This window comes from Phyllostomus discolor, chromosome 2, assembly GCF_004126475.2.
Source record: "Phyllostomus discolor isolate MPI-MPIP mPhyDis1 chromosome 2, mPhyDis1.pri.v3, whole genome shotgun sequence".
Taxonomy (NCBI): Eukaryota; Metazoa; Chordata; class Mammalia; order Chiroptera; family Phyllostomidae; genus Phyllostomus; species Phyllostomus discolor.
In genome coordinates, this window is record NC_040904.2 from 9,873,773 (window position 1) to 9,896,807 (window position 23,035).

Here is a 23,035-nt window from a genome sequence, read left to right on the forward strand (position 1 = left end):
CTTGCATGCCACTGCTGGAGGCTCGAGCCATGCCGGGGGCCCTTAGTTAGCAGCCGCTTCTTACTGGCCAAGTGCTGGAGCACTGGGGAGCGCCCCACACAGCACAGGCAGCTGAGTGGAGGGGGCGGGCAGGCCCTGTTTTACATAAGAACAGGCAGAGACCAGGCTGTCTGTGGCCCTTGGGACCTGCTAGTCTTTTATGGCAAATAAGACTTTATGCACCTGGGGACAAGCCTTGGCAGGGACAAGCCTCTTTTGCGCAGAGACCTGAGCGTGTGGTTGCTGCGGGTGGGCCCGAGGAAGACCAGGAGAGCAGGAGGCCGGCTGGGCAGGCCCTGCTGCCCCTCCAGCAGTGACCTGGGCTCCCTCTGCAGGGGGTGTGACAGAGCCGCCTTCTCCACACAGGGCAGAGGAGCAAGACTTGGGGAGGCCAGCGGGGACTTGGGACGTCGGGGCTGTGCCCTCGGCCTGGGTGGCGGCCGGGGCAGTGGGATGGAGGACGGTGCTTTGCCGGGAACCAGCACGGCGGCAGGAGGGACGGAGCTGTCGGTGTGACTCGGGCCTCCACCGCCCAAGTCTGCGGGCAGACTGTGACAGTGCAGGCGTCCGGACGGGCCGCTGGCCTCTGCTTTTCCCTTTGCAGCTCCCTCGGCCCTCCAGGCCCGGGGCGCGTGCTGCACCCCGCTCTCTGGGCTGACGTTTCCCGTGCGTCCCAAGTGAACATCTGGGAACAACCCCTTCATTTCCCTAAATTTCGTGCCCTGCCTTGTGGCAGCGAATGTCACCAGCACCCCCCATCTGCTAGAAGCCTGGCAGTCATCCTGGGCTCGTCACCGTCACAGCCAGTCCCCAGCACACTGTGTGCCTGTGGCCCTGCGTTCGCCCTCCCCCCGGAGGCCTGCTGCTCCTCGCTTCCCCCGCTGCCCTGCGGCCCAGCACCGCCCCTCCTTTGGCCCCCACAGACGCCCTTGCAGCCGGCCCTGCATCTTCCCGCATGTTTCAGCACCCTCCACGACATGCCAGAGGTCACTGTCTTACCCCAGGGCTTACTCACCTTCGTCTGCAATAAAGCTTACTCCCCCCAAGCCATCAGCACCCTGCTCAACTGGGCTCTCTCTCACCTGTCTCCAGCCGCCCCCTGACCGCCCTCCCCCAGGTGCTCCAGGCCCCAGCCTCCTCCCTCTGACCCCAGTCTGCGTGGGTACAGCTCCCACCCTGCTCTGCTCCTGCACCTGCCTCGCCGGTTCCTGCCCCGTGCTCTCTCCGTGCCGCTCTCCGCTCTCCCTCCATCAGGGGACCGCGCCGTCTGAGATGGTCCTGACCCACCCGCCTGGGGAGGCGTCCTCTAGTCTCCGTGGAGAAGCAGCTGAGAACATGGTGGTATGGTCTCTGGAACCGCCAGATTGTTGGGTGTGAGTCATTCTGGCCCCACCTCTCCGCAGCCGTGTGGTGTGACCCGGGCCTCGGTTTCATGCGCCCATCTGCACACCGGGTGTCCTGAACCCCTGCTCACGACCACGGGGGGCTGGTGGCGTGAAGCCTCGTGGCAGCATCCATGGACCCCGAGCGCTGGGATGCACGGGGCTGGCTCCTGGCCCAGCGCCCCCTGAAGGGAGGTGGGTCTCGGGGAGTCAGGAGCTGGCACCTTGTCCTCGAGCCCTGTGCCTCTGCCTGGGGGTTGGGGGCAGGGCCAGGCTATTCTTAGCATTTTAGGTGCGTAGGTCAGGTTGGGCATCTTCTGTGTTGGTAGCAAATGAGGGAGCCCAATCCAGGGACATAGGATCCCCTAACAAAACAAGTACTGCCCACCCAGGGCCTGCCCAGCAGCTCTGGGCCCAGGGGGGCACTGGTTCCCACCCTTCCCCGTACCCCGGGTTCCGTGGCCCCAGGTGACGTCCCACTGAAGTATGTGCCTGGAGGCTTTGCTGTGAAATTGTGTAAAGTGTTTCTTACGTATACCTGGGATGTAACTGAGTCATTTTTTCATAATGTTTCTCTGAGGATTTGTGAGTGTGCAGCACTTCCCGTGCTGCAGTTCAGAGAGTAACTTATTTCTCTGTTACATCAGGAGACTTCTCCTTTTGGAAGTTACGGTGAACTTCCACCGTTTTCACGGCTGTAATGTTTTCCTCCCCGAGCAGAACCGTGGGTGCCTCCGCGCACACTCTTCACCCAGACGCCCCTTACGTGAGCGGAGTCTCTGTGACTGTGACTGTCTGGGGGAGGGGAGCGCCTGGGGACTGGCTGGGGGGAGGGGCGGCCACAGCGTGTGCGTGCTGCGCGGGCGGGGTGCACTCACTCCCGAGTGCCAAGTGAGCATCCGTGCTCAGTCTGATCGTGAGTCACGGTTGTACCGACTTTCTCGCTTGGGCCTGATCACTACTTGTTATAACACAAGGGCTTAAAGTGATCTCACAGCACGTCCCTGGATGTCCTTCTGCAGGCGGTTTCACACGGAGAGCCGAGGCTCCCCGCCCCCGCCCCCCCACCGCAGGCAGCCCTCTCCAGGGGCCACTTGGCAGTGCCCTGTGGGGGAAGCCACACCGCAGTGCACGTTGGGGGCTGGGGTCAGGAGGAGGTTGGCAAGGCGGGCCGTCTCCCGCAGGGTGTGTTTAGCTGTGGCCGCATGCTCCGTGAAAGGGCGCAGGGAAAATAAAGGGTGAGGACCCCTCTCCAGGGCCGCCAGGAAGTGCGAGCGATGAGCCTGGGGCCGCCTGGCAGTGCCAGCCGGGGGTGGGGTGGGGGAGGGCAGTGCTGAGGACCAGACCGCGGCACCCGCACGTCGAGGGCTGTGTCAGAGGGAGACAGGAGCCCGCAGAAGTTCCCGGCGGCCAGAGCGGGAGCACTTTCACCACAGAGCACAGCCACGTTGGGTGGCAGCCCCCAGTCTACAGTAAATATCCAGGAGCCCACACTGACGAGGAGGAATGATTGATGAGCGAAGGGGAGAGGCGGAGACCTCTCGTGCAGACAGTTCCAGGTGGTTCCTGGGGCCGCTGCGTCCTCAGGGGAGGAAGCCTGGCACCGTCCCCAGGGGCGAGCTATGCACGGCGACGGCGACCCCCTGCCACGGGGGACAGTGCGGGAGGGAAGGCTAACTAACATGGAGTGGGGAATGACAGGCACACCTTCTCCAGGGGACCACGGCCACTGCCAGCGGTGACAGGTCCTGTCGGTAACAGGCACTCTCGGTACGTGATGCCATGGCACTCACCTCTGTGGTCCCCCCCTCACCCACACCCCGTGTCCCCAGTCCATCCTGAGACACCATCGTGCTAATCCCGGTGGGGGGCCTCCTGCAACGTGCGTGACCAGCCCTCCTCCAGACTGCCAAGGTCACCAGGGTCAACAGGGAAAGTCAGGGAAGCTGTCACAGCCCGCCGCAGGAGAGACGTGGTGACCAAGTGTCATGTGGTGTCCTGGATGGGGTCCCGGGATAGAAAAGGGACATTGAGTAAAATCTGAGGAAACCTGGTTACACTATAGCTTGTTGGGCCGGTTCCTAACAGTGTGACCGTGAGTTGTGACGAGTGCACCGTGCTGGTGTAAGGCGTTCACTGGGAAGACTGGGTGCGGGCGTGTGGGAAATAAATCTCTGTGCTGTCGTTCCACTTTTCTCAAATGTAAAATGGTTCTCAAAAATAAAGTCTTTTTAAAGTTTTTTTAAAAGATTGTATTATTCTTAGAGAAGAAGAGAGAAAGAAAAAAGGGATAGAAACATTGAGGTGTGAGAGGAACATCAGTGGGTTACCTCTAGTGCACCCCCAGCAGGGGGCCTGGCCCACAACCTAGGCACGTGACCTGACTGGGAATCGAACCGGTGACCCTGTGGTTCACAGGCCAGCGCTCAAGCCACTGCACCATACCAGCCAGGGCTAAAGTCTGTTTTAAACAACAGTGTTTTAAAAAGCTAACAATGCCTTTGGAGCCCCCTGTGTGTCCTCATCCCCGGCTCTCAGTGCCATCCCACGTCCCGTGCTGGCGGTCCCCTTGGCTTTCTGTGCAGCCCCGTCACGTTCGTGATGAAGAGTGAAGAGTTCGTGGTTGCCCTGAAGAGTGTGTGTCCTTTGGTTTCACCGAGCGAGCAAGGCTCCCGTTGCCAGCAAGCCCTCCTGGGCGAGGCCAAGGCCTTCGTGACTGGGGATCTCCACGGACCTCACCAGCAAGGGTCCCTCCTGGGCGTCGTCGTCACCGCGTCACACATGTTTATGCGCTTTCCAAAGTGAGGGCTTTCACCTCCAGTCCGTCAGGACTGCCACCATCTCTGTCCACGCCTCCCCCCCTGCCTCCCCTCCCCCACCACCTCCCGTACAGGATGGCCTTGGACACCTTAGCGACGCAGCTGAGAGGCAGCCGCGTTGGGGATGCAGTTAGTTGGGGTTTGATGGGTTACTGCATGTGGCGCAGCCCCCTCTGAGAGGAGTTAGGTGCCGTTCGGTGGTGTAAGCTTGGATCTGGAGTCGTCCTGTGCGGCCTGGGGCACAGGGGGGCTGGGCCAGAGGAGGGGGCCCTTGACCACTGCGCCTGTCTACCTTGGGACCCCTGGCTAGCATCAGGCTAAAGAAAGGGGAGGGAAGGTGGGACCAGGAAGGCACAGCTGGGTCAGGGCAGGGACCGTCCTGACTGCCACCTGGGGACACGAGGGGACGTGGAGGGGTGGACCGGGAAGGGAGGTGTTTGCAGGGAGAGGATTCTCCGAGAGCTTTGAGATCAAATGCCCCCGCGCTCGCTGGCAGTTAACTCGAGCAAAGTCGAGGTGGTCCGTCTCGGCCAAGTCTGACGCAGGGCTGCAGGGGACACTGTGAAGGGCTCAACACGGAGGAAGTGTCAGGAGTGACAAGTGGGTGTTTTGGGGAGCGGGGACTGTGCCTGGTGGGGGGCACAGGGTTACAGAGGCCACCTGCCGCCCTGTCAGCCAGCCTGGGGGCCTCTCTGAGCCCCGCTCCACACACCCACCCCCCCGCCACCGGTCTCTCTGGGGTGACTGCGGCCACAGGGGGTCTTGTGTGTTTTATGACGTGAACACACGGTGGGCGTTTTTCCCTCGGGGAAGGTACCCCCCCAGGTGATACGCATGCGCAGTGAGCAGGGAGTCAGGCGGCGGGCCGGGGCCGAGGAGACGCCCCTCACGGTCCTCGCGAGGAAAGGGCGTGGCGGGTGAGGGTGGCCTGCCTTCCCTGTGGGTTTCTCTGCCGCGTCTTAGACGCACCTTCGACCCCTTGCATTTCTCACGCGTGACCGTGCCGTTGTGACTTTTTAGAGGCGTGTTTGGTTTCACCGCGGACTTTTAAACCCGACGAGAGGTGGACGGCCCCGTCCCTCTGTCGTCATCAGCCGCCCCTGACCAGTCGTCTGTCTGCTGTCCCGCAGCATTGTGGTTCTCGGATCACAAGAAATTAAATGCATATTATTTTTTAAAATTTTTTAAATATTTTACTTATTTTTGGAGAGAGAGGAGGGGAGGGAGAAAGAGGGAGAGAAACATTGGCGTGAGAGAGACACATCCATCGGTTGCCTCTCGTACGTGCCTCAACCGGGGCCTGAACCCACAACCCAGGGCACGTGCCCTGACTGGGAATCGAACCGGCAACCTTTCACTTTGCGGGATGATGCCCAACCCACTGAGCCGAGCCGATCATGGCAAATTAAATGAGACAGCCCATGAGGGTTAGCCCTGAGGAAATGCTGAAGTATTTCAAACATTGCACAGATTAAAACTTCGTTCATTTGTCCCAATATATCTAAGTGTTTCAAGAGCTGGCCTTTTTTAAAAAAAAAAAAAAAAACAACCTCACCCAAAGGTGTATTTGTTGATTTTAGAGAGAGAGGAAGGAGGGGGAGGGGTGAGAGAAAGGCAGAAAGAGAAACACGGATCAGTTCCTCCTGTACATCCCCAACTGGGGATCAAGCCCACAGCCTTGGTGTGTGGACCCAGACCAGGAATTGAACCTGCAACCCTTCGGCGTGTAGGACTGTGCTCCAACCAGCCGAGTCACTCGGCCAGGGTGGGAGCCAGCCTTCTTTATGGAAACACAGAGGGCTGTGGGATCACGTAGGACCTCAAAGTGGTGTTCACCGTGGTCAGAAGCGCAAGGAGCTCCCCACTGCCCAGGGCCTCTGGACTTATGGCCCCGTCCAGGAACGTTGGGTCGAGCCAGCTGCTTTGCTTGTTCAGCCTGTGCGTCTGCTGATACCGTCGTCTTGGCTCTGCGGAGCAGCTTCGGAGGCCTCTGGGCGGCCGGGAGCAGAAAGCCCCGTGTGGGAACAGTGCTGCCCTGACGCCATTGCACGCTGCGGCTCTTCGCTTCTCAGCCTGTTGACGAACTGGTTCTTAGATTCTCAAGTGTGATCAGTGGGATTTCAGGCTTTCAGAGCTGTTTGCTTTTGTTTTTTTTTTTCCTTTTCCACAGCAGTATTAATTCCTTTCTTTGTCTTTATTGCAACTGTATCCTGTGACAACGGGCTTATGAACTTCCTCGGGAGGTTCTCACAGGTTCCTTTCTCCACTCGGCTACGATGCCAGCCGGGCTGACAGCCCTTTCACGGCACCTAACAAAGCTCTCTGTGTTCCATGTGTGGGTTGTGGTCACGTTTAATGTTACAGCCTGGACTAGCGCATTAAATACAAATACAGTCACATTAGCTTCTTATCCCATGTACGTTCATTGTCATTTCTCTAAAGCCACACTAGCGACGTGCCCTGGAGACGAGAGGGCTGCCCGGGTGGAGTTCCCGGGCGTGGGGAGTCCCGGAGCGGCACCAGGGAGGCCACGGCCCTCGGTGCTTTGGCTGTTGCCCTGGTCTTGTGCTCTCCTAAAAACCAAAAAACAGGTGGCTTGAGAGTTAGTCAAAACATAGATCAATAAAAAATAAATTTTCCTAGCAACATGAAAGTCGTTTAGCCTGCCTTACTTTTTACAAGCCGTGCTTAGTGCTGTCTGTGGCGGGTTCGGGTCCTTCTAGGGGCAGGTCCCCAAGCCAGAGGTCAGAGAGGTGGAAGGGGTCACTCGTGAGTGGAGGTGATGCACGCGGCTGCGCTGTGATGGCAGGACATGCGTCTGCTGGGATGCCGCCGTAACGACATAGGGTTTAGAAATGCGTTTTCTATGCACTTCAGACTCTACCAGAAAGTAACATTTAGATGTCTCGAAACCTTTTCTCGGGGGCCCATGAATGTCAGTCACCCCGTTTGTCGTAGACGGAAGTTTTGTTGTTCGTGGCGAGAGAAGGCTTCTCAAAGGTTCACACCAGAGCCAGAGGCTGAAGGAGACTGCGTTGGGATGGGCGTGTGTAGGGCTGGGCGTGTGGGTTGTAAAACTGACACGGAAAACAAGTGTGCGTGAGCCCCAAGAGAACTCAGAAGAGGAGGGGCTGGGGACGGAGACAGCCCACAGACAGGGAACCTTGTGGCAACTGAAGTCTGCAGTGACGCGGCGCGATAACGATGCACGAACGGACGCGTGGAATAAACGGAGCTCAGAGCGAGCCCAAGTCGGGTGGGATGCTAGTACGTGCGTGGTTCCAGGGGCCCCTTGAGTTCCCGGGTCCAGACGGGCGTCTTAATAAGGACTGGGGACAGCGGAGTTGTGGTGCGGTAGCTGTTAGATTTCCGCCTTCCGGCACGCACGCTCGTGTGCCCCAGACGGGCCGGAGAGCCAAGGGCAAAAGGTGGACCCATCCAGGCGTTGGGGAAGGCTTTTAAAACCGTGACTCGAAACTCAGGTTCAGCAAAAGGAAAAACAGTCAGAGTTGACTGCCTTAAAAAAAACACTGCAGCCCTGGCTGGTGCGGCTCAGTGGATTGAGCGCCAACCTCCAAACCAAAGGGCTGCTGGTTTGATTCCCAGTCAGGACACATGCCTGGGTTGTGGGCCAGGTCCCCAGTGCGGGGCGTGCAAGAGGCAACCACACATTGATGTTTCTCTTTCTCTTTCTCCCTCCCTTCCCCTCTGTCTAAAAATAAATCAATAAAATCTTAAAAAAAAACCCCTGCAGCAATGGAAAACTATCTGACCAAAAACAAAACAACAAAACACTGTAAGTAAGGTCAGAAGACAGAAAGATCAATTGTGAGAAAAAACTTTTTGCGACATATCATAAATAATTTAAAAAGCGCGGGGTGGAGGGCCGGCGTGGAGACCTAGGTCCGGCAGGAAGACAGACACAGGACACGAGTGGACGGTGCTCGTGCGTGCACACGCATGCACACAGCCCTTTCCCGAGATACCAGCTCTCAGGCATCAGACGGGTGGAAACTCCAGAGCTCTCCCAGAGCTGTCCCTACTGCACGTGCGTAGTTGGAGAGGATGCATTAGAAGCAGGCGGTGGGGCCTTTTCGGCTCTCCAGACCCTGGAAGTTCATGGTTGCTCCCTCCGAGCTCACGCGCAGTGCTCTCTGGAATGGGCTGTGTGATGATGCAACGACAGCTCCACCCCCACTTCTCCTAGGTCCCGGGTGCTGATTCCCCGGAGTCAGCGGCACCTGGGAACCTGTGTGCACAGCAGCAGGTGCCCTCGAGCCCGCAGGCTCCCATGGACACTCCAGGCTGCTTGCCTTCCCCCCACACTCTGCAGCTCACCCGTACCTGGGCCTGCCGGATCGAGGGGTTTCTCCTCTGCTGCCTGCTCTCTTCGGGCAGCGGGGTGTCACGCTGGGTCTCACTCTCTGTGTCTGAGAGGGGAGGAGGAACTTCGGGGGGAAGGGCGGCAGCCTGTTGGTGCCGGCCGTGTGGTCACTGGTCACTGTCACCACAGGCTGGGCCAGCCGGCCGGCCTGCCCTTGGCGGGAGATGAGCCGCGCACACGGCTGTGGAGTGTCAGCCTCGCCTGGGCAAGTCCACCCGTGGAATTTGAGCCAGAGAAGTCAGACGGATATGAGGAGACACTCCAATGAGGGGATGGAGACGGCAGAGCTGCATGCAGGGCCAGCTTCATGCTCAGGACTGTGCCAGAACCTTCCATCCATCCCGGGGCCGCAGGCCCGGCCCCCAGCCGCCACATCTCAGCAGACACCCCCGCTGAGAGTACGCTGTGTTCTCTGTGCCGGGCGCCTGGTGAAGACTGACTCGATTTGATTTACAAACTGATTTTTCATGGTTTCTCCTGTGAGCTTAAGAATACAGTCTTTCCTCTGCTCCGGTGGCTTCTGCACGGGATGACAGTGGCCAGGGGGACGATGAAACAGGATGAGCCGGTGCTGCCGGCAGGCCTCGGACAGGAGGCCCCGGTCAGTTCTGCCACTGCCGGTGGGCTCCGGAGGCCTTGGTTCTCACCTGGGCGGGGGACAGCCTTGCCTCAGGGAGGTCTCAGCAGTGGGACAGCCGCAGCCCTGCCCGGTGAGACAGTGTCAGGGGCAGCTAGTGCCCAGCGCCCGGTGGGGCACCGCGGGAGGCTTGCTCGCTGACTACCGGGTCCCCTTTTACCTGTGAAGTCCCACACGCTCGGCCCCCTTGCCTATTGCCCCGAGCCCCTCTTCTGCTGGCCAGACCCACGGAGAGGATTTCTGTGTGAGAGGAAGTCTGTTGTTGTGTTAGGGGCCTCGCTGGTGAGCACCTGCCTCACCCTGCCCAGTGCGGGGCTCATGCTGCTGCCGGGGCGCCCTGGACGGGCCCAGCCCCCTGAGCCCTGGGCTGCCTTGGGTCTGGTCATGTGGGCCCCGCGGGGCTGTGCCCCCTGGGCGTGAGCAGCTCCGTGCTTTAAATGCTGCGCCGGCACCAGCCAGTCAGGGCGGTGCAGGTCAGAGGGCCGCTCTCCCCCCGATGAGTGTCTTCCTGCTCTTTGTGTGTGGGGCCTCCAGGCCTCGTGTCATCTGGGGGACGGTGTGGAGACCAGAGATCACCTCGCCTCATTCGGAGGTGGCCCTGCGAGGGGACTGTGGACCTGTGCGGTGCCCTGAGGCCAGGGCCACCTCCCCGAGCTGCTTTGAGAATTTAAGGAACCTTTAAAGTGGTGCCGTTAGCCACTCATGGCCGCTGACACTGAAGTGAAATAGAAGTCCGCTTGTGCAGCCCCACGGCCGCAGTGGTGGCTGTGGTCGGGGGCCGCACCGGGCCGGGAAGAAGTGGGGGTGGCACCGATGGGGGGGCGAGGACACAGGTCCTGGCAGGGCGGCGCAGCCCCCTGGCTCCCCTCCTGCCTTTCCCGCGTGTGGCATCAATCCTCCCCCTGCTCTCACTCTTCCTGCTGTGAAACTGTGCGTTGGTGTGAAAAATCCAGACAATGGACACAAGGGAAAGAAAGCAGGAGTCATTTCAGCTGTCCAATGACACCCTCTGTGACGGTCTCGGGTGGCAGCTTCACGCGTGCACACACACGCAGCTGGCACGCAGGCCACCATCTGGGGGCTCGCAGGTATGCGTAAGCTCGTCCACTCTCCGGCCACAGGGGCTGGGCGCTGCTGGCCTCTGCTCTGGCTTGTGGCTGCGTGCACTGGGGCAGAAAGCCCGGGCAGCTTCCCGGGGCGGCACAACGCTCGCCAGGACCGGCCAGGCACGTGGGCTCTGGAGGTCACGTGTGAGTCACTGGTCTGCGCCGCTCCCACTGGGCACGTGTGTGTGCCTGCAGGTGTGGGCACGGCACGTGCGCGCCCACGTGAGGCTGCACTCCTGCTCGCCGCTGGGCCGGGCTCCCTCCTGGCACGGACACGCTGGTGCAGAGTCGGGGCGCACACAGTGTTTTCAGGCTGATGGGGCACCTTCCGGCTGTTGCCAGGCTCGCCGTGCAGACCCGTGTTGGGATGACGCTCCGTGTGTCCTTGGCGACAAGCGACAGAAAAGCCAACTCAGACTGGCTTACGCAAAGTCAGTTTATTTACTCGTGAAGTTACCTCTGGACTTCTACAGCAGGTCACGCCGTGTGTGTGGTTGTCCGTCAATGTGTAGTTTCCAGAGGCCCCATGAGCAGTTTTTCTCTGTTTTTCTGCCTCTGTAGATAATATTTAGTGGCGCACGGAGAGCAGCTGTAGACGGTTGTAATTAGCTGCTTGGGAGTCAGATGTGAGCATGTATTTCTATCCTGCAGCCCTTTTTCTGGAAAGTTCAGGCCTCTTATTTTTAACTTTCTGCTCTATTCACTGGTGCAGGGAGAAGAGAAGCTCCAATTAGTCGGCTTTGTGTTTATTTTTACTTGACCTTTTCTATTTCAAATTTTGAGAGGAAAATGTGAGATTTTTTTTTCTTGCATAATTTTCTCCCTTGACAAGAAGTCACTTCATAACAGACTCCTCTGAAAGGTAGAATTAACTGCCGGGCAGCGTGGCCAGCATTTTCTGTTCATGAAACAAAGTTTAAAATGTTAATCTGTTTATTCTATGCAATACCTAGTAATTCCCTTTCCAGCCGTTCTAGCAAACAGCCCACATTTGTCCCAAGGAATGGTTGGGTTCTCCAGACAGCTCGGCTGGCTTCCAAAGCAGGGACAGGGGGCAGAGTGCCTGTGTTGGAGCGCCAGATGAGGCAAGAGTGGGGAGGACTTGTTTACTGGACGAAGTGCTTGTCACTGACAGGAGCCTGTTTTAGTTTCTAGGAGATTAACCCACTCTCCTGGAGCAGTTCGAGGACTGATGGGGGTATTCGTAAGCACCTGTCCCTCCCCTGGTTGCCGTGATAGACCAGGAGGTGCTGGCATTCATTGCACTTTCCATGCTTCTAGTTACAGTGGCTATCAGGATTTGTTTACTCTCAGTAGGTAATTCAGTTTTTGCCATTAGTTGCAAAGGTAACGAAGAAGCACATTAAATCACACCTCAGGACGGCGTGAGGACCGCAGATTCCTCTCCGGCCTCGTTCTCCAGAGCAAGCTGCGCGCCTCCCAGGTTTTGTTGTCCTGGAAGCTCCCGTGTGGAGACCTCCGTCCCCATCCAGGTTCTGGAGACACTCCTTTCCCAGCAGCCCCTAGCGGTGACGGTGCTGCCTCTGCAGGTCCCTCCTGCTCCGACTCTTACTCCTTCCCGCTCAGCAACAGGGCCTTGTTGGTGCCCGTGTTTAGCCGTTGTTGGGGAGCATTCATTGCACACTGGGAAGCATGCGGAGCTCTAATGTGCAGCTCAGTGAGCCGGCTTCTGCAGGACCTTGGCCCAGGCTGGAAAGGCACCGCTGTCCCTGGGCCCCTGCACGGGCAGGGAGCTGGAGCCCATGGGTTTGTCCATGGAGCACCTGCCTGTGGTGAGCCTGGGGCGGTCAATGGGTCTGCCTGCCTGCTCCATAGGTTTGAACTGTATACGTGTGCGTGCGTTGTAAGAACGTGTTTTTGTATCTGTGCTCTTTTGTTCAACATTGTGTCGTGAGGCTCCCTGGAGGGGTGGAGCTTATGTTCCTGCTGTGTAGTATTCCACCACCAGATCCGATCGTATCATGCATTTATTCAGTCTGCTGATGGACATTTGGGCATTTGGGCAATATGAGCAAAACGGCCACGACCATTCTGCTACACAACTCCGGGTGGAAAAGTGCAGGCCTTCAGGCTGCAGGTGTGTGCACCTGCACGCCAGCGGACACGCACTGGGCCGTGGCCAGCGGGTGCTGCGGGCGCCCCTCAGAACGGGCTCTGATTGGCGTCCTAAGCTGCACCATTCTGTGGGTGCGCCGTGGTGTTTCCCTGCAGCTCCAGCTTCCGTTCCCCGACTGCCCACGATCGAGCGCTTCCTGTTACCTTAGCGACCACTCGGACTCCCTCTTTGGAGGCGCCTTCTGAAGAGCCCAGCTGGGAGCTCGGGCACCAGGGAAGAAATGGGTAGGGGGCGGTACTGTCTGCCACACCTCAGGCCACACCCCCACCTTTTCTTTTTTAAAAAAACCACTTTCCCCTTGTAAGGCAAAGAAATTGGCTCATGTCTGAATTCTATCACAGGTGACTTCTCCCAGGTTTCCTCTTTCGTTTTGTTTTTAAAGAGGGATAAATACTTCATAACCTTAATAGGTGTGTATGGCAAGTTCCCTGGAGACGTGTGGGGGCTTTGGGCAGCCTCGGCCTCTTCCCCACCTGAGGAATCTCCCACCACAGTCTCCTCCTGCTTGCTCCCGGGCATCTGGTCATGGGGGGCAGGGTACCAGGGTGGAGTGCGGGGAGCCAGCCCCTCTCTGCCTCGAGTCCCTGGGAAACACTGCTCGGTGAGAGAGGGTTCCGTGGGCAGTGCAGCCAGGCAGAAACACGGGGCCCGGCTGTGGGTGGCCCATGCTCCTCTCGGGCGTGACCTGCCTGGTGTGCGGTGGGGAGACGGGGGCCAGCAGCCTTGGTGGACCCTCTCGCCTCCAGTTTGGGGACCCAGGCTGTGTTGACATAGGTGACCATGTAATTTACTGCTCCAAGGGGGACACTTTTGAGAGCGGAAGGGTCTGCGACTAGTAGTTATTGTCGGACAACAAGGAAAACAGGACGTCCTGGGCAGACTGGGTCATGACCCCGGTGTTATGATCCCAGAGTCCGAGGGCGTGGGGGGAGAGTGAAGGAGGGACTGTGAGCTATAAGGGGCGAGGTGTGTCCCCTGGGCCACAGGGCAGAGGGCCCTCTGTGTCCCCCCCCCCCGCCCCCCGTGGCACTGCTGGGTGGGGCTCCCCAGGGCATGGGAAGGTGGCTGGAGGGGGAGGCAGGACATCTAAGAGTTTCACGCCTCATCTTTGGACTCCGTTTGGTCTTATTCATCTGTGAAAAAAACGGAATCCACTCGCCTTGCTCAAATGCCTTCCCTGGGGCTCTTTGGGGGAGTGCAATGTGATGATAAGACTGAAAAATATTTTGCAGAATGTTACTCACTGCGCCCTCAGATCTCCCCGTCTGCTCTTCAGTGGGGCTGAGAGGAGGAGGTGCCTTCGGAACGTTGTTGTCGTCTCTGACGACTGTTCCGATTCTGCCTGGACGCGGCCCAGGACAGGCGGGGTTCTCCAGCAGCCAGAGCAGCGCCGACTCAGAGGGTCCCGCCCGCCCGCGGGAGCCGCTGCGGGAGAGGCCTAGACTGTTGACGCTGTGTAAGTGAGCTCCTCGCCCGCCCCCGGCACAGTCACAGCCCGGTAGCCCTTCCTGCACGCGTGCGAAGAATGCTCCGCGAACCACTGTGTAAATCCTTCGGATTGGAAGGCACAGCTGGCTCTGACTTTTGTAAGCAATCCACTGTTATGGTTAGTCAGGCATATACAGACACCACATAAAGGAAGATAAATAGTCAGTTAAGAGCACTTCTAAACACCTGCTACAGTAGCAGGGTTTTTTTTGTGCGTGGAGGAGAGCCGTGATGTAACACGCCGGTGGCATCGAGTGCTCTTTCAGGGAGTGTCGGGAGTGGGGGGCTCCAGACAGCCAGAGGTACGTAGGGGGCCCGTGCCGTTTAGGCAGTGGCTCGGGCCTGAGGGCCCCTGGAGGCTTTCTTGGTGCCTGCCCTTAAAAGGCTGACAGCCTTTGAGATCAAACACACAGACACCACAAGGATAACGGGAGGAAGGTGGCGTCATTTATCAGGTATGTCGGGAGGACAAGAGTATCACCACCTGCATGGCTGGACCTGTGGCAGACAGTGATTGATTAACGACTGATGGTCGTTGACACTTCTCCGTGGAGGTCACAGGTGACCCCAGGACTCATCTCTGGAGGACACTGTTTTATTCGGAGTTGAGAGGATGCAGCCATCACTCCTCACCGAGCGGAGGGCCGTCTGGGCTGGGCTGGGAGGTGGGCGGGGAGCCCACGCTTTGCATTTGCGAGGTCTTCCTGGAGGAGGTGGGACACACAGGTAGAGCAAGGATGACAGTAGGAAGGTGGGACTTGAGCAGAACCGTGCTGAGACAAACGCGAAGCTGTCCAGGCCCGGGCTGGTGTGGCTCAGTGCATGGGGCATCTTCCCGCAAACCAGACAGTCGCCGCTTCCCAGTCGGGGCACAGGCCTGGCTCGGGGGCCAGGTCCCCAGCGGGGGGTGCGCAGGGGGCAGCCGACTGATGTTTCTCTCACACACTGGTGTTTCTCTCCCTCTTTTTCTCCCTCTCTTCCCCCTCTCTAAAAACAAGTAAGTAAAATCTTTAAAATCTTCCCCCTTGTCTCTAAAAAACAAATAAGTAAAAATCGTAAGAAGAAGAAGACTATTCAGGCCTTGAATGGCGTGGCTCAGGGAAAGGTCGTCGGTTCAATTCCGGGTCAGGGCACGAGCCTGGGTTGTGGGTTTGATCCCCGGTTGGGGCAGGTACAGAGATGGCCAATTGATATTCCGCTCCCCCTCTTTCTCCCTCCTTTCCCCTGTCTAGACATAAAATAAATAAACAACGGACAGACTGGTCAGCATCACTTAACTTTTGATGGTTAGGAGTGTATCTGGGTTCTGCAGTCGGCCCAGCGACATGGTCGTATCAGCGTGGGGGTCGGTCCCCTCCCCCAGCCCTCCCCACTGCGACCAGCGCAGCCGGCACTTACCACTCACGGAGCTCTTGCTCTGTGCCGGGAGCTGTGCGGACGTCTTCGCCCGGACTATTCCGTTCAGTCCTCAGTGCAGCCCCGTGTGGGCGGCTCTGTTGCTAACCCGGGTTTCCAGGAGGAGGCGTTGGGACGGTGTTCCGCTCCGGCGGCTTTGTCCCTAGCCCGGGGAGACGGTCACGCCGTTCTGTGCGGAGGCCTGTGCGCTGGCTCCCCGGGGAGTGGGCCTGCCAGCTTCTGGGGGGACCAGCACAGTGGGGTGATCACTTGGGAGGGGTGCTTCTCCCGCCTCTGAAGCCCTTTGCCAGTGCACAGGCAGGCGTTGTGAAAGCCAGAAGGGGTTAACGGGACCCGTCATCTGGGGACAAACATTGTTCGGGACTTGGTTCCATTTCTTCATCCCAGAAACACAAAAACCCCTGCTTTGGGTTGGCCTCATCTGCTGGTGGGCAGGACACGAGGCGAGTGGTCTCGGGGTGCCCGCTGTCTCGGGCTGAAGCCCCGTGCACGCCGGCGTCCTCGCCGGGCCTTCCATAGCCAGGGTCGTCCACAGCTTTGCCACAGCTCGGTGTCAGCCGGCCCAGCGTCAGCCGGCACGAGCCAGAGACCCCCAACAGTCTGCTGGCGCTCTCCCGTGCCGTTTGCCTCGCTGTCAGGTCACCGTTGAGGTCCCGGTGTCCCGTGAGTGCGCGTTCCATGCGACCCTCCCACCCGCTCCTGCACCTTGGGGTTCTCCACATTGACGGTGTAAGCTTCATGGTTCAGGTATTTTTAAAAATTTTGATCGGTGAAGCCCAAGAATTCTTGCAGACGTCATGTGCTGCTTCTGCTTTTGTCTGTAACGCACGTAAGGACTCCCTGGCTTGCTCTGAAAGGCCGCTGCGTGGTCTGCAGTGCCTGTTATGTGACACAGCGCCGCGGCCGTCTCTCCCCGCACGCAGTCTGGGGCCAGGGCGTCCGTCCGCCCAGGTAAGCGCTGGGGGCACCGACTGACCCTTCGGGGGACTCTATTTCATTCTTTTCTGCCAAGCCCAGAGCTGAAGCGATGCGTATGTGGTCACTGAGTGATTTCACCGTTATCGCCCTCTGCATAAGGAGCGTCATGCATGTTTGCTGGTGGAGACCGAGCCCTTTGCATGAGGTGGGTCCTGGGCAGGAAAGGGGAGTGCCGTGAGGGATGCTGGCTGAGGCGTCCCCTCCTGCATCAGTCCGTGTCCCCAGGACGAAGCTCCTCTTGGGCGTCAGCACGGGAGCAGCTGCTGATTGAGCTGGGGTTTTTTTTTTCCCCTTATAAACAGGATCAGCCTGGGAGTCAGCCTCATCTAAGGGGTCTGGGGCGGTGGTGGGGGGTGGGCACCTGCAGGCCTGTGTCTGGGCAGGGGCTGTGTCCACAGCATCTGCCCTCCGCCTCGACTCCACGTCTTTCAGAAACACGCCTTACATCTCCGAGTGTCTTTTAAGAAACTTTACATTTTGTTCAAGAACAAAACGGGCCCAGTGGGGACGCTGTGCACGTGACGCAGGCGCACAGCTGAGGAGGAGGAGGCACCGTGTGTGCCACCGCCTCGCGGCAGCGGGCACCGGGGACGTGGCGAGTGCGTCCTCCGTGTCTGTTTTCTGTGTGTGAGGGGGCGCCCGTGGAAACGGGGTTCATCTATAAAAAGCTGTGTATTTATTCTTGCATGGTTAACTTCAGTCACCTTCAAAGTGCTCTCTATCTGATGCAGTGCACCCACCGGGAGGTTTTTTTTTCCGCTGCACAAAACAGTTTTTGAACTTGTCGGCTTTGATGCTTTTAGTGTTTCTGCCCTCAGCAAACTGTTTCCCTTTCAGGGCTTTTTTTTTTTTTTTTAATCTGGGGAAACAAAAGAAGTTGCTGGGGCGAGATCTGGTGAATAGGGAAGGTGGGGCACAGGGATCTTGCCATTTTTGGTCAAAAACCACTGAGCTGGTGTGGGCGGGTATGCTTGTAAATCACCTGTCACGACATGGGCAAATGTGTTGAAAGAGCCTTCAAAACAATTCACTGGAGCTGAACACAGCCTCTCACAACAACGCCAGCTGGTGCACTGATGCGGACGGGTTCCCAGAACCCTCACTGAGTGGGGAAGCCTGTCCTACAAGGGGTTTGCCCTCCAGAAGATAATTCTGCTTTTGGGGGGGATCTCCCCTCACGTACAACCCCACCCAATAGACTGCTGCTCCTCTGGGTGCTTCCACAGGCCCCCCCCAGGTCGTGGGACAGACGAGGCACAGAGGAACCCGGGACGGTGGTGCGGGAGGAGCGGGCTGTCTCTCAGCTCCCGCTGGTTGACGGCACTTCAGCACAGGCTGCACGGAGGGCGGTGTTTCCTGTCCATGCCCTGAGGACACTGCAAGGAGCGGCAGCCTCGTTGTAGCTCCTGGGTTTCTTCCTTGGGGCCCTCCAGCGCACCGGCCGCCCCTCTCAGCTCCCAGGGCGCCGTCTCCAGGCACTCGGGCTCGTCCTCGTGACGCCTGCTCTCACTGTCCAGGCCAGCTTTTGGGCCCGAGGAAGCGCTGTGTGTGTGGGGGGTGCACAGGAAAACCTCGGACAGGTGCACAACACGAAACGGTGTGTGTTCTGTACATGGGACGTCTGTGACACAGGCGGGATTCTGGTGCATGCATGGGGCGTCCAGTACGCAGCCGGGACTCCTGGGTCGTGCACGGGTCTGACCTCTCCTCCCTCCGTGACAAACCCTCTCGTCACACGGGGACGTCAGTGCAGGCGGCGCCTCCCCCTCACAGGGCCGGCAGGCGCATCTTGCCTTGTCCCTTTCGTCGTGAAAAAAAACCTTTTGTTAACAATGCTGATGTTAGCCCAGGCGGGGTGGCTCAGTGGATGGCAGCAGCATCTTGTACTCGGAAAGTTTACTAGTTAGGTCGGGGCCCATACCCAGGCTGCAGGTTCAGTCCCCGGTTGGGGTGTGTATGGGAGGCACCTGATCGGTGTTTCTCTCTCTCTCTCTCTCATCCTCTCTCTAAAATCAGTAGACACTTTCAGGTGAGAACTAAAAATGCTGATTTATGTGACCAGTGTGACGTGTGTAGCCACCTCACTGGTTAAAACGCGGGCACCTCAGTCTGTGCGGCCAGCGTGCTGCAGTCACCGAACACCCCGCTGCACGAGGGCGCCCCCGGACCCCGCCGTGTACAGCCGCCACCAGAGGCGACAGACACGCCGCGTGGTGGGCAGCGTGCCCCGGCTGGCAGGGAGTGCGAGCCAGGGGGAAGACCCCTCGTCCCTCCTCCCCCCGGATGTAACCAGTCCTCGGTCTGCGTCTTCTCCCCCTTGGCCCTCGCTCTCCTTGCCGGTGTCACCGTAACTGTAAGTCAGACTTCCCCGTGTCAGGTCACGTGGGCACTTAAAACATACTGCCTCTCCAGCTCTCGGTCGTTATGAAGAGTTATGTGGACAAAGTTGAACATACGTTTAGCCTGTTTCTCATCTATCATGAGGCTTTCTGTGCTTTTTTCCACAGCTCTAGTTTAAAAATGTTAACATGTGGAAAGGAATATTTACAGTGTCACGATAATACGAGCGTGTTTCACTGCAGAACCGCATGGCGTGATTGGAGAGGGCAGAACCCGTGACTCCATGTCACAGAGCCCTGGCCAGGACAAGGGGGTGTCCGGCTGGGACCTCGCAGTGTCTTTTCCGGCTCCCCTGCTCCTTCCGGCTGCTCTGGTCGCCGCGGCGTCTCACGTCCCACGGTGTCTGTTTCTTGGATTCTGTTTTTGTTTTGCTGGAGTGCCTCCTTAACCCACTTCTCCATGAGTGCCAGTGGTCAGAAATACAGGCACTTTGTCCCCATGCTTGATTGATAATTCAGCTGAATCTAGAATTTTAGGGTCCTGTGACTCCCCCCGGGAGCTCGGGAAGCATTCCCTATGATTTTCTGGAGTCTGCCTTGCTAAGGAGACATCACGTGCCAGCTTTGTCCTGTTCTTTCTCGGTGCATCTCTGCCTTGTCCTCTCCCTCACCTGGCTGATGGTGTCTTTAGGAATTACCCGTCGCCTCGTATGCTCCTCTTCCAGGCCCAAGCAACCATGTTGTCGTGGAGAGCATGTTCTCAGGTCTCAGCCTAGGTGTGGAGGTCCTGTCATGGCCTCTGTTCTTGGGGAAGCCCCTGCCCCCCACACCCTGGCACTGCTGTCTCCACTGCTCCCCCTTCCAGTCATCCTGAGGTCACTGCTTCACGCCACAACCACCTAGGCCAGTGCCCTTGTCCGCTGCCCAGACCCCTTTGTAAGTTTTCAGCGTGGTTATCGTTCCTTCCCTGCCAGAAATTTCCTTTTCTGCCACTTTGGTGGGGCCTTGGGAGGAAAAGAATGAAGATGCATACTTCATCGCCATTGTCAATGATAAGCCTTTTTTAGCTCATTGTTAGCCAGAGGATTCTGTACCTTGAACATTTCTAACCATGTGGGTCTTTCTTTCCCTGTGGAAAACATTGCTCCACATTATCCAACAACTGGGAAGAAGTTAACTGAGCCAGTTCCAGTGAAGTTGTCAGCAGCCTGCATGATGTCCGTTATGGGACTTCCTTTGATAGTATGTCTGAGTGCTCCAAAAACTTAGACAAAAACTTAGAAAGAGCTCCGGTAGGTTTGTTACACTTCCCTCGATAGTGCGTTGCGAGTTAGTTAAATTGCACATTCTCTGAGCCAGCTCAGCGCCAGTAAATGAAACGTCAGTGCCCCACAGAAAGTGGGCGGGGGCGGGGCAGGCCTGTGTGTCTGTCCGGCAGTGAGCGTGGAGATGATTTATGATGCTGTTTATGCTACTGTTAAGTTTACTTACTGGAAAACTGGCTCACAGAGAGATGGCATTTCCATCACGGTGCCCACAAACAGCCCGTATTAAACTAGGGTCAGTGATGAAACAAAACTCACCTCATGACACAAGTGAGAGCGGTGGCCGCTGAGCTCCACGACAGACAAAGGCAGTCGAGGTAAGGAACTGCCCCTTTGGAAGCGGCGGGCTCACGGCCCCCCCATGCAGGCGAGCCTCGGGGCCAGCTCTGCTGCGGAGCGTGGACACCCCACTTCTTGGGATCGAATTAGACCTGTCAGCTCTAGTAGCACCCCCGGTTTGGGTTATGAATTCTGACTTTTAGTGCCCCTCAACAACCCACTTCCTAGCCACCATTGAGTAGCCATGGTCGTACTGGAAAAAGAAAGGCTGTGAACTTCCGTCGGTTCAGCGCCGGGGAAAGGACGGGGTTCGGGGTTGGCTCACAGCCCCTGGGGGCTGACTCGGGGCTTCTCTGCTACACCGGCGTGGAGGCCAGAGGCTTCTCTGAGCATCGGAGTGAAGCTACTACACTGTCACCGGACAGACGCCCCAGGCGCATCAGCACCGCATCGTGTGCAATTCTAGTGTTCGCCTGGACTCCGCGACCCCTCGGCGAACCCCTGCTCCGGTCACGGCTGGGGAGCAGCGGTTTCTGTGCTCGCGGCGCCCACCAGGCGGCCGTCCCTTTGTGGAAACTAACTCAGAAGGGCCGCAGCAGCACCCAGGGGTCCCCCTCTGGCCTTATCCTTTGGCGGTTCCGCTTATGGCAACTCCCCGATGGCCGTGCTGGAGTCTTCGCAGGGCACCATGCCCAGGCGCCCCCCGCGCCGGTGCCTCTTCTCGCTCCGTGGCCTTTCCTCCCCCCAAGGAAGGAAGGTGTGGTCACCTTATGTACTTGGTCTTCATGTCCGTGATTGGCAAAAAAACATTTCAATGTATCCGCTCCTCTGTTTTCCCCGTTTTCAGTTATTTCCCAGAGGCTGAATGCATTTTTGTAAGAGCTGCATCAGGTTCACTGTACAAGCGGAGGTTTAGGGAAAACACCGACTCGAACTCCTGAGGAGTCTAAGGGAAAGCACTCATGAGTGGAAGTGCCGCTGCTGCTGGGGCGCAGTGATTTATATTTCCGAGCGCTCAGCCAGCTGTGCAGCCTCGGCGTGTGCGTGTTTAACTTGGCTGGGCAGCGCTATCTTTTATATAGTGCTAGATGTAAGCTTTTACGTCTCTGCTCGTCAGAGACGCTGACCACTGGTTTTTAATCCCTGGACATCGCTGGCAGGCCTCCCCTCTAGGCGGTCTGGCCCCGTGAGAAGCGTCAGGGAGCGCCCCTTCCCCTTCCCTGAACGTCTGTGGGGTCCGCACGCCCACGTGCCGCCTGCTCCTACCTGCATCCTTGTCTGTGCTGACTCTCCAGCATCCCTTTCCTCCTGTGTCTCGTGGGGCTTCTCCTGGCCCTGGTCCGCTGCGAGCAAAGTTTCCGGCTATTGCTGGCTTGCAGTCATCCTACGTGTCCTTGCAGAGAGACTTTTGTGGGGTCCGGCAGTCCAGGTTGGCAGCTTTCTCTCTCTGCCCAGGTGGGGTCTCACCATCCCCTGTCAGCACCCCCCAGGTGTCCCTTCCGTTAACCAGGGCAGGTGCCACCGTTGTCGAAGCTGAAGTCGCTGTGACGGCAGCTAATGTGCTCCAGAGGTCTTCACAGCCGGGACAGCTGAAAACCGCCCTCTTCCGCAGTTTCCTCTTTCTGACTTCCTCACGTTGGCTGTCACGTCCCGTCGCCCCCAGCACAGGGCCGGGGTCCTCGGAGTCGCCCAGGCTCTCGGTTTCCTTTCTCCACCTGGACTGTCGGACTGCCGGCCACCCAGTTCAGCCCATCGCACTGCCAAGATGTGTCTGATGTTGCCATCCCTCTGCCCCGTCCCCCGGCACCCAAATGTCTTCCCAGCCTCTGGTCCCCACCCCCTGGCCGCTGGAGCTGTCTTTCTGTAAACAGCCTGGGCTTGCTTTCTGACGCAGTCTCTCCCTGTCGCCCTCTGCCAGAGGCCTTCCACCCTCCCTCCCACCAGGCATCTCAGCCAACGGGCATCTGTCTGCCCTCCTGCGCCCCCAGGCTCAGCGACTCTGGCCCTACCTGTGTCCCCTGGCTGCTGCCCGCTGACTTCCACCCTTCCCCGGGCGGTACCTGTTCTGAGGACTAGCTAAGCACTTAAAGGAGAGGCCACTGTGAGGAATCAGGAAGGAAGCTGCTTTCTTTGTCTTAGCTGCCGTCCACCCCTTGATGGTTTACCTGTCAGTCCCCTGTCTCGAGCTATCAAGCCTCTGCATCTCGGAATAATCGGCGTCTCCGAACATCAGAGAACCTGCTCCATTGAAATCCTTGCTTAACTGCACTCTCGTGTAATGGATTTACGCAGCAGCAAGGTGGAAAATGAGAGTACTTATTTTTTGGCAGAGTGAAGCCTTAATTTCCAGTCTAATTAAATTATAATGATGAATATCATTTAAAAGAAAACACAATTGCTTCACTTAATCAATGTGATTATCGCCGGCACAGCCAATCAGTCCATCCGGTGCTGAGTGATACGTTTATTTCACTACGACTGGTTCCGTACTTGCTATTAGGTTAGGCGCGTTCAGCCTTACACCGCCCCTGTTTTAACCAGCGTGGCTCTGGCATTTGAAATTCCTTGTGTCAGGAGACAGTCGGATGGGACCTATTGCAGAAGCCTCTCCGGTTTGACTGAGTTGGGGTCACCCTGTTTTCAGGGGGCAACGTCCTGACCCTGGGAGCGTTCGGCAGAAGAAGGCTCCGGAAAGGCATGGGGCTG

General features: G+C 58.0%; 1 long non-coding RNA gene across 1 annotated transcript in view; it reads right to left on the reverse strand.

Moving 5' to 3' along the window:
• Window positions 1-12,506: 12,506 nt before the first annotated feature.
• The window catches only part of LOC118498772, a 39,024-nt gene continuing 28,495 nt past the window's right edge, over window positions 12,507-23,035 (reverse strand). The window contains exon 4 of the long non-coding RNA XR_004901226.1: window positions 12,507-12,517. This is a non-coding gene — a long non-coding RNA (uncharacterized LOC118498772). The remainder of the gene's footprint in view (window positions 12,518-23,035) is intronic.